At 50.5% G+C, this 9,075-nt stretch overlaps 1 protein-coding gene across 1 annotated transcript in view; it reads left to right on the top strand.

Annotated features, from left to right (window-relative positions):
• Positions 1–1,493: 1,493 nt before the first annotated feature.
• Positions 1,494–9,075, top strand: part of GIGYF1 (GRB10 interacting GYF protein 1) — a gene marked incomplete in the record, with an annotated part of 64,459 nt that continues 56,877 nt past the window's right edge. Inside the window, 1 exon segment of the mRNA XM_073623135.1 lies at positions 1,494–4,286.

The raw sequence follows: 9,075 nt of genomic DNA, 5'->3' as shown, positions 1-9,075 counted from the left end.
ACGAATAGCATTTATTTTTGTTACACAATATACATTTTTACTGAAAGATATGTATGCAATTAATGCAAATAGTAACTTTTTTTATGTTTATATTTTTATTATATTGTAATACGATGATGTGCTCTATACTGGTTTCCATAGAAACAGTTCTATAAACATGGCCGCCGCACTAAAAACATGGCCGACCTCTGGCTACATTGCGTCATCAGACCACGTGACCTAACACGCCGAGAGGCAATGTCCCCCTGTCTGATCGGAGTGTAAACAAATACTGTATCTGACGCTGTAAGCAGTTTAGTGGTACAAATAAGTGTGAAATGCAAGATTTCGGTGGGTGTAAAAAGATGTCCGCTTGGCGACTTCAGACTTTAGGCTTAGTGTGGGCGGGGTGTACCAAGATGGCCGTGATGGAACCTCACTTCCGTCACAAAATCTGACAGTTATTGAAAGATTTTTGAGAATACAAGTATGCAATTAATGCAAATAGTAGCTTTTTTTATGTTTATATTTTTATTATATTGTAATACGATGATGTGCTGTATACTGGTTTCCATAGAAACAGTTCTATAAACATGGCCGCCGCGCTCACAACATGGCCGACCTCTGGCTACATTGGGTCAGCAGACCACGTGACCCAACACGCCGAGCCGCAATGTCCCCCTGTCTGATCAGAGTGTAAACAAATACTGTATTTGACGATATAAGCTCAGTTTAGGGTCTCAAACTGGCGGCCCTCCAGCTGTTGCGAAACTACAAGTCCCATCATGCCTCTGCCTGTGGGAGTCATGCTTGTAACTGTCAGCCTTGCAATGCCTCATGGGACTTGTAGTTCTGCAACAGCTGGAGGGCCGCCAGTTTGAGACCCCCTGGTTTAGTGGTACAAATAAGTGTGAAATGCAAGATTTCGGTGGGTGTAAAAAGATGTCCGCTTTGCAACTTCAGACTTGAGGTTTAGTGTGGGCGAGTCAGGGTGTACCAAGATGGCCGTGACGAAACGTCGCTTCCGTCACGAAATCTGACGGCTTCGCCTAACCTGTTGGAACGCCTGCAAATCAACCGAACGTGCTCCGCTCACTACACCCAACGCTGAAGCTTCTTGTACGACTTCAGCCCACTCAACCGGAAGTGGCTTCCCTGTGACGCGATGTTTATGTCCACACTGCTTCATTATAAAAAAAAAAGATTAGAGCTTATTTCTTATTTTATATCTTTCGTATGATTTTGGGATTGGTGGGAGTTTTTGAAGCGAAATTGAGTTGTTTAGAAAGTTTGAGTTCTGTAGTTCTGTCTGTGTTTCAATAAAGCTTTGGGGGTCCGACAGTGATTAAAAAAAAAAAAACACAACAACAGCGGCTCGTTGCTATTGGCCCCGGCTTAGATCACGTGCTCGCGTTTGCCGGCTTCCGATTGGACTCCCGTCTCTGGCCCTCTCAGATTTCTCCTGTGAGCGCCCGTCCTCGCGAGAAGCCCCACCCCGAGCTCCCTGGGAGAGAGAGAAAGGAGGAGGAGAGGAGTGAGCGCGTCACGTGACCCCGCGCGGCCGCCATCTTGTACTGGGATCCCCGCACACACTCGGATCGCGCACGGATTATACTCGGAGGTGGCGGCGGAGGAGGGCAGCGTGACGTTACCAGGACTACCGCCAAGGAGAGTGGAGGTGGAGGAGGGGTCCCTCCGGGAGGAGAGCCGGGGCCTGACCACCTCTCCCGCCTAACTGAGGAGAGACAGCGGGCCCGAGGCCTACTGGAGAACCCGCCGGAGGCCTAGCACAGACCGCTGAGGCCTACCGAGGACCCCCTTAGGTGCAGAGACAGGCCTCACCGGAGACCCTCATCGAGCCTACTGAGGGGGCGGGCTAATCTAAGGCAGGCCTGAGGCCTACAACAGGCCCCTGACCTACAGAACTCAGGCCTGAGGCCTACCAGGGCCCCCCCCCCATACACCTCATACTGAGGGCCACAAGTACTTCACAGGCCCCCCCAATTATCCCCTACTGAGGGCCACACACACACTCTACAGCAGGCCAGGGGCCCTAATCCCAATCTGAGGGCCACACATACCCTACAGCAGGCCAGGGGCCCCATATACACAAGTCTGAGGGCCACTCCTACTATACACCAGGCCTGAAGCCTACAGGGGCCCCAGATATACCACATTAAGGGGCCACTCGCACTATACAGCAGGCCTGAGGCCTACGGGGGCCCTAATTATCCCATTCTGAGGGCCGCACATACGCCAAAGCAGGCCAGGAGCCCCAAATACACCGCATTGGGGGCCACACATTCTCCAGGAGCCCCAAAAATACCGCATTAAGGGCCACACATTCTCCAGGAGCCCCGAAAATACCGCATTAAGGGCCACACATTCTCCAGGAGCCCCCAAAATACTGCATTAAGGGCCACACATTCTCCAGGAGCCCCAAAAATACCGCATTAAGGGCCACACATTCTCCAGGAGCCCCGAATATAACACATTAAGGGCCACACGTCCTCTACAGCAGGCCAGGGGCCCTAAATATACCACATTAAGGGACACTCGTACGATACAGCTGGCCTGAGGCCGTCAAAGGGCCCCGATTATCCCTTTCTAAGGGCCACACATCTTTAAAAGCAGGTTAGGGACCCCTGCAAATATACCAAATTAAGGGCCGCTCATTCTATACACCTGAGGCCAACGGCAGACCCCCCTCCCCCACCCCGAGGCCTATATCATTCTGAGGGCCCCCACGGATCCTTAGAACGCAGCCTTCAGGCCTATAGGGGCCCCCTTGTTTATTGTACTGAGGGCCACCCACACAACAGGTCTGAAGCCCACCACAAACCCATAACATATAGAACTAAAGTCTACAGAACCCCTCCCTTATATACCCTGCCAGAGACCCCCATATGCCTTTTATAGGGGGCCTACACACACTATAGCAAACCAGAGACCCCCCCCCCCCCCAACCACACACACCTTATAGGGGTTCAAGCCACCCTTTGTAGCAAGCAAAGGAGGACCCCTATATACATTATAGAAAGGGGGCCAAGGTGCACCTTAAAGCAGGCTTGAGGCCTACCGAGGACCCCTAGACTCATTATAAAGGGGGGGCCAGCTTGCCCCCTGAAGCTCCCAGGAGACCCCTATACCGATTATAGGAGGGCCCCTTCAAACCGGTTGGAGCCCTACTGGACACCCCCCAATCAGGGGAGGGATATCGGTATAGAGAAGTCTAATCTACACAACAAAATCCCAGGCGGAGTTCTACTTTAGACTCTTAAAGAGCCAATGGTGTAAGGCCTGAGGACCTGACTTTGTCCTTATTGTAGAAGGCGGGGTCAGGAGATTCTTCCCCCTCCCCCCCCCTCTACACACGCACAGTATATACAGTCGGGCTGGTCCGGAGTTCCTCCACACACATTGCAGCCCACAGACAGCCTTGAGCGCTAATATACCCCCCCCCCCCATAGACACGGGTAACGCCTTTTTTCCAAGCAGCCCACCTGTATTCCCTGGTGGGAGTGACTGCTATGTCTATCTGCCCCCACCCCCGCCCGTACGGTCTGATCTGATTGGCAGATATTGTAGGGCAAGTTCATAAGTATCCCCCCCCCCCCCCCCTCTCAAAAGAAAGGCCATAGATCTACATTTCAGCATTAACCTCACCCGCTCTACCCATACAAAGGTCATACAACGACACACGCACAAGTAAGGAGCGGAGAAGATCGCCATCAGGCCGGAGAGACGTCAGCAATAGACCCCGCGGAAAGTCTTAACATTCGAAGGCCACAGCCATGTTTACAAGGAGGAGCGGCGGAGTGTAACCCCCTCCCCCCCCCCCCCTCGCATGCCTATCCGCAGGAGTCCTGATACACTCGGGTGTACCGGCAGAAGAGAAACCGCCAACCTCCCGCTTCTCGGAGCGGTGACGTCCGCACGTTTTTTCGTAGCAGAAGTCTTCAGACAGGAAACCTTTCTAAGTACCTAAAGTGTTGTTCTTTTTTTCATTTTTTTTTTTTTTTTTTTTTCTTGTTTCTTAAACGTCAATACAAATCGATATCGCATAACATATGCACACACTTGCACAGGCGTATATATAGAGAGAGACTGCTGGATCTATCCCTGGAGGAAGAATCAGAAACCGACTGTCGGCTTATTGAGGAAAACTCGTCCTGGTCTTGGACTGTAGGCCTTGGAAGAGTTAATCCGGACATTTCTAGTGGTGAAAGAACTTTTTATTAGAAGAGACATTGGCAGAGGTGATTGCCTTGGGCAAGGGCTTTGCAGTGAAGACAGCGTGCTGGACGGTGAGTAGAGTTCTTTTTTTTGTACCTCGTGCTGGAATAACTGTTTATTTTACGTTTGTAATCTGTAAAGTTCTCTGCAACATGGGCTGAGCTGGGTAATCAAATGTATTGTAGACTGATCGGCCTGCCAGTAGCCTGTGCTAGGCTGGTTGGACCTGTGCTAGACTGGTTGGACCTGTGCTAGGCTGGTTGGTCCGCTGGTAGACTGATCGTGCTGCCGATAGCCTGCAATAGACTGGTCAGGCCCTCCAGTAGACTGCCAGTGACTTCCAGTAGGCCTGTCAGACTTCCAGTAGACTGGTCAGGCCTACCAGGAAGTCCCAGGAAGTCAAACGGGCTAGGGACTGTAGGTTTGTTCTTAAGTCGAATATGTTCGAACAGCACGGCAGAGACGTTGTTTTCCGATGTTCTGTCGAAAGTGCCTGCCCTCAAAGTGGCTGCGGCACTTTGTCATGCCGCCTCCCGTTCGTAAGTAGGAGTTGTTCGTAACTTGGGGACTGCCTGTAGACTGGTTAGGCCTTCCAGTAGGCTTGTCGGGCTACCTGTCGGGCCTTCCCGTAGGCCTGTCGGGCCTTCCCGTAGGCCTGTCGGGCCTTCCCGTAGGCCTGTCGGGCCTTCCCGTAGACCTTTAGTAGACCTGTCGGGCCTTCCAGTAGACTGGTCAGACTACCTGTCGGGCTTCCAGTAGACGTCAGTGATTTAAAGTGGTAATAAAGTCTCTTTAGAAAAAAAAATTCCTCCAGCGGCGTTTTGCCAGGCCTTCCAGGATGCTTCCAATAGACCCGTCTGCATTCCAGTAGACTCCCAGTAGGCTTGTCATGCTTCCCGTAGGCATTTAGTAGACTGGTCAGGCTGCCAGTGCCTTCCAGTAGACCTGTCATACTTCCAGTAGACTGGTCAGGCTGCCAGCGCCTTCCAGTAGGCCTGTCGGCCTTATAGTAGGCTTCCAGTAGACCGGTCAGGCCCTCCAGTAGGCTTGTCGGGGTTCCAGTAGACTGGTCAGACTACCCGTCGGGCTTCCAGTAGGCCTCTGCGATTCAAGTGGTAATAAAGTCTCTTGGAAAAAAATTTCCTATAGCGGTGTGTTGTCAGGCCTTCCAGGATGCTTCCAGTAGACTGGCCAGGCTGCCAGTGCCCTCCAGTAAATTTCCAGTAGGCTTGTCAGGCTTCCAGTAGACTGGTCAGGCCCTCCAGTAAGCTTGTTGGGGTTCCAGTAGACTGGTCAGACTACCTGTCGGGCTTCCAGTAGATGTCTGCTATTTAAAGTGGTAAAGTCTCTTAGAAAAAAAAATTTCCTACAGCGGCGTGTTGCCAGGCCTTCCAGTAGACTGGTCAGGCCTTCCAGGATGCTTCCAGTAGACTCCCAGTAGGCTTGTCATGCTTCCTGTAGGCATTTATTAGACTGGTCAGGCCTTCCAGTAAATTTCCAGTAGACTGGTCAGGCTGCCAGTGCCTTCCAGTAGACCTGTCATATTTCCAGTAGACTGGTCAGGCTGCCAGCACCTTCCAGTTGGCCTTATAGTAGGCTTCCAGTAGACCGGTCAGGCCCTCCAGTAGGCTTGTCGGGGTTCCAGTAGACTGGTCAGACTACCTGTCGGGCTTCCAGTAGGCCTCTGCGATTAAAGTGGTAATAAAGTCTCTTGGAAAATTTTTTTTTCCTATAGCGGTGTGTTGCCAGGCCTTCCAGTAGACTGGTCAGGCCTTCCAGGATGCTTCCAGTAGGCATGTCAAGCCTTCCAGTAGGCATGTCAAGCCTTCCAGTAGACTGGCCAGGCTGCCAGTGTCTTCCAGTAGACCTGTCATACTTCCAGTAGGCTTGTCAGGCTTTCCGTAGGCATTTAGTAGACTGGTCAGGCTGCCAGTGCCTTCCAGCAGGCTTCAAGTAGTCCTGTCATGCTTTCTTCAGGTAGTCCTGTCATGCTTTCTTCAGGTAGTCCTGTCATGCTTTCTTCAGGTAGTCCTGTCATGCTTTCTTCAGGTAGTCCTGTCATGCTTTCTTCAGGTAGTCCTGTCAGGCCTTCCAGTAGACTGGTCAGACTACCTGTCGGGCTTCCAGTAGGCCTCTGCGATTAAAGTGGTATTAAAGTCTCTTGGGAAAAAAAAATTCCTATAGCGGTGTGTTGCCAGGCCTTCCAGTAGACTGGTCAGGCCTTCCAGGGTGCTTCCAGTAGACTGGTCAGGCTGCCAGTGCCTTCCAGCAGACCTGTCATACTTCCAGCAGGCTTCAGGTAGTCCTGTCATGCTTCAGGTAGTCCTGTCATGCTTCAGGTAGTCCTGTCATGCTTCAGGTAGTCCTGTCATGCTTCAGGTAGTCCTGTCATGCTTCAGGTAGTCCTGTCATGCTTCAGGTAGTCCTGTCATGCTTCAGGTAGTCCTGTCATGCTTTCTTCAAGTAGACTAACAGTAGACCAGTCAGGCCTTCCAGTAGACTGGTCAGACTACCTGTCGGGTTTCCAGTAGGCCTCTGCGATTAAAGTGATGATAATAAAGTCTCTTGGAAAAAAAAAAAAAAAAATTGTCCCGCTGCTAGTATGCAGCTCATAGTAGCACATTATGACAGACTTACCTGTAAAGCGGATCCCTCCAGCGGCGTCCTGCCAGGGCTTCCTCCCTCACCCCGGTCCACTCAGTGCGCATGGGTTGGTGGCGTCAACAGCCGCTACAAATGTGAATAGCTAATATTCGGATATTCGCTGTAGTTATAGGTAAGCCTTTATTATAGGCTTTGTTGTGGGTAAAAGGGGAAAAGTGCACTTTATCACCACTTTAAGTTTGAAAAGTGTTCTCTACAGAACAGGAGCTGAATCCGTCTCTTCACCCATTTCATTCACATTTGTGCAGCAGGGAGTTGGTGGTTGTGTGCAGACGGCCACCATTTTTTCTTTTTAGTCATTCTTGTGGTGCCAATAATATATTGGCACCCCGAGTGCTGGTAGAAGGTGCATGTTTGTTTCACGGCAAACGTGCCATAAAAAATGGCCGCACTCCAACTCTTTTGGTGCGTTTGCACCACGTGTGTAAATGCTACAAAATGTGCAACAACACACACTATATTACCAAAAGTATTGGGACGCCTGGACCTTGCTTTGTGCAGTCATGTTGGACCAGGAAGGACCCATCCCCAAACTGTTCCCACAAAGTTGGGAGCATGAAATTGTCCAAAATGTCTTGTTATACTGACGCCTTAAGAGCTCCCTGTACTGAAACTAAGGGGCCAAGCCTAATCTCCGCAAAAAAAAAAAAAAAAACCCACACCATAATCCCCCCTCCACCAAATGGTTTGGACCAGTGCACAAAGCAAGGTCCATAAAGACATGGGTGAGTGAGTTTGGGGTGGAGGAACTTGACTGGCCTGCACAGAGTCCTGACCTCAACCCGACAGGGATGGATTAGAGCAGAGACTGGGAGCCAGGCCTAATCATCCAACATCAGTGCCTGACCTCACAAATGCACTTCTGGAAGAATGGTCAAACATTCCCATAGACACTCCTAAACCTTGTGGACGGCCTTCCCAGAAGAGTTGAAGCTTTTATAGCTGCAAAGGGTGGGCCAACTCAATATTCAACCCTACGGACTAAGACTGGGAGGTCATTAAAGTTCACTTGTGTGTAAAGACAGGTGTTCCAATACTTTTGGAAATATAGTGTGTGTGTGTATATATAGGGGTACCAGCAAAATTGCTTTTCTTATGTGAACCCCCCCTGCAGGGTGAGTGGCATCTTCCAAGGCAGTGAGGGATCAGTTGGGTATTTAAACGAGCATTTAACCCCCCCTCCCAGCATGGAAGGATTTGTTTTCCCTGTAGATGGGTGTTCTATTCAGAGAATGGTACACAGTGAGAAGGTTGTCGGGGCCCCGGTGTCATGTGATTTTTAGATGTGGTATAGAATGTCTGTAGATGTGATCAATAAATGGATTCGTCTGTCTAGGTGTGTGTCTGGGTATTGTCTGTGGATGGATGTAGAAGTCATATGTGGCTGAAGATTGAATGAAAATCCCTCTCCTGTTTAATATTCCCAAGCAGATCTCGGGGGTGGGACTGTCTGCCATGTGGGCGGTGTTTACATCTACTTTGTGTATGTATGTATATATATTCTCTATCCACCAGGTACTTGTGCTGCAATATACAGGAGTGACTACAAGTTCTATAGAGAGTAATGGAAGACTGGTCCCGCCCCCCCCTCCCCCATTTATCTCTACTAATAGCTCTTAGTCGCTCCTGAGTACTGGGGCACCTGGATAAAAAAAATAAAGATGGCAGCAGGGCCCAACGTGACCGATTTTGTCCATGTGTCCCACGTCTGAGGTCTGTGTCCGGATGTAATACACAGGGGGGTGGTGAGGGAACCTCTACAGGGCTATAGAAAAGTAATCTTATATTTAAAGCGGATCTCCTCTCCCTCTCCCTCTCCCTCTCCCTCTCCCTCTCCCTCTCCCTCTCCCTCTCCCTCTCCCTCTCCCTCTCCCTCTCCCTCTCCCTCTCCCTCTCCCTCTCCCTCTCCCTCTCCCTCTCCCTCTCCCTCTCCCTCTCCCTCTCCCTCTCCCTCTCCCTCTCCCTCTCCCTCTCCCTCTCCCTCTCCCTCTCCCTCTCCCTCTTCCTCTTCCTCTTCCTCTCCTCTATCTTTTCATGTGACAACACTGAAGAAATGACACTTTGCTACAATGTAAAGTAGTGAGTGTACAGCTTGTATAACAGTGTAAATTTGCTGTCCCCTCAAAATAACTCAACACACAGCCATTAATGTCTAAACCGCTGGCAACAAAAGTGAGTACACCCCTAAGTGAAAAT

This window comes from Aquarana catesbeiana, linkage group LG03 (genome assembly GCF_042186555.1).
Source record: "Aquarana catesbeiana isolate 2022-GZ linkage group LG03, ASM4218655v1, whole genome shotgun sequence".
Lineage (NCBI taxonomy): Eukaryota > Metazoa > Chordata > Amphibia > Anura > Ranidae > Aquarana > Aquarana catesbeiana.
This window is presented reverse-complemented; position numbering and strand designations above follow the sequence as displayed.